This window comes from Chrysochloris asiatica, unplaced genomic scaffold (assembly GCF_000296735.1).
Source record: "Chrysochloris asiatica unplaced genomic scaffold, ChrAsi1.0 scaffold00045, whole genome shotgun sequence".
Taxonomy (NCBI): domain Eukaryota; kingdom Metazoa; phylum Chordata; class Mammalia; order Afrosoricida; family Chrysochloridae; genus Chrysochloris; species Chrysochloris asiatica.
In genome coordinates, this window is record NW_006408563.1 from 9,942,181 (window position 1) to 9,944,182 (window position 2,002).

Consider the following 2,002-nt stretch of genomic DNA (forward strand, 5'->3'; position numbering starts at 1 on the left):
CCTGTATTCTGTGTTGTTCCCAGCAGAGCTCATCATTGTACTTCTACCCGATCCGCCATCTTGTATTTGCTAAAAATTCTTTAATAAGGGAATATGAAAGCTTGTTGACAGATAGACAAAGTATATTATAAAGCAATGACATTATGTTGAAAAGAATGTATTTGTCTTTTATAAAAATTGATTAAAATAAATTCTACAGTCATAGTGTGGATAATGTTTGATTTGCCCTTGTAGTATGCTAGAAGAACAATTAGAAAACAGAATGAAAAAATCCAAAGAAAGTCTAAGAATTATGTGGAACATCACGAAGAGGAACAACTTATAAGTGATTGGAATTCCAGAAAGAGATTATCAGAGAAAATTGTCAAAGAGTTATTGGAAGAAAACTTCCCTAACATCATGAAAGACAAGAAGATTAGCAACAGTGCCACACCTTATTAATACTTAAAGTCCGTAGTTTACAATACAGTTCACTCTTTATACTATGCAGTAGTGTAGGTTTAGACAAATGTATGAAGTCCTGTGTCTGCCATTAAAATATCATACATAAGTTTCACTGTGTGCTCCACCTATTCATCCCTTTCCCTAAACCCAGATCTTCTGACAACCAATGATCTTTACTGTTTCTATAGTTTTACCTTTTCCAGAATGTCATATGGTTGGAATCATACAGTATGTAACCTTTTCAGACTGGCTTTCTGCACTTAGCAATATGCATTTAAGGTTCCTCCATGTCTTTTCATAGCTTGATGGCTCATTACTTTTTTTTTTTTTGGCTCATTACTTTTTATTGGTGAATAAAACTCCACTGTATCACAGTTTATGTATTCATTCACCTACTGTAAGACATCTTAGTTGATTCCAAACTTTGGCAACTGTAAATAAAGCAGCTATAAACATTAAAAAAAGAAGAAGTAGAAGATAAGCATATAAGAAACTGAACGAACCCCAAACAGGATAGATCTCAAAAGAAAATCACAAAGACATATCATAATCAAACTTTCCAAAATCAAAGTCAAGCAAAGAATCCTGACAGCTGCTTGGGAAAAACAAAAGTTACCTACATAGGACAACCAGTAAGACTAAGCACTCATTTCTCAGCAGAAACCATGCAGGCAAGAAGGCAATGGAAGGACTTATACAAACCCCTGAAAGAAAAAAATTGCCAACCAAGAATCATATACCCAGCAAAGCTGTCCCTCAAATACAATGACAAAATTAGGCCATTTCCTGACAAACAGAAAATAAGGGAATTTGTAATGACCAGAACAACTTTGGACTTCTGGTGTGGTGCTGTAGGATCAGCACTGGACGGTGAACCACAAGGTTGGCAGTTCAAACCCACCAGCTGCTCCTTGGAAACTCTATACAGGGATGCTATGAGTCAGAACCAACTTCATGGCACTAAACAACAACAGATGAACGTTCAAAAAAATGCTAAAGGTGTTCTTTGGACTGAGAACCAACAACAGCAGACAACAATCTGAAATTATCATACATGACAGCACCACCAGAACTCAATCCAGATACAGAAGTATTTTAAGTAAAACAAACCAACAGGATTGTAAATAGGGAACCAGAGAAATCAGTGTGCAATGAAGTCAACTACAAAGCAAAAAGAGGGACTATTGCAAACGCAGAACTCCCAAATGGCAAGGAAGTCAAGTAGATTTTAAGAAAAAACACTGTTTTAAGCAGGAAAAAAATAATAAATTAATAAATAACCTCAAAGAAAAATAATACAGCTACACATCAAAATAAGGAAAATCAGAAAGATTTAATAAACATTAACACAACAGAAATGAAAATGAAAAGCAAACCCACAAACAAAGTGACCTCAGCATAAAAAATTATTTGGAATAAAGAATCCAGCAGCACCACACACACACACACACACACACAAAACACACACACATAGAAAAATGACAACAATCAATTCATACCTATTGATACTTACACTGAATGTAAATGGATGAAATGTACCAGCAAAGAGACAAAGATT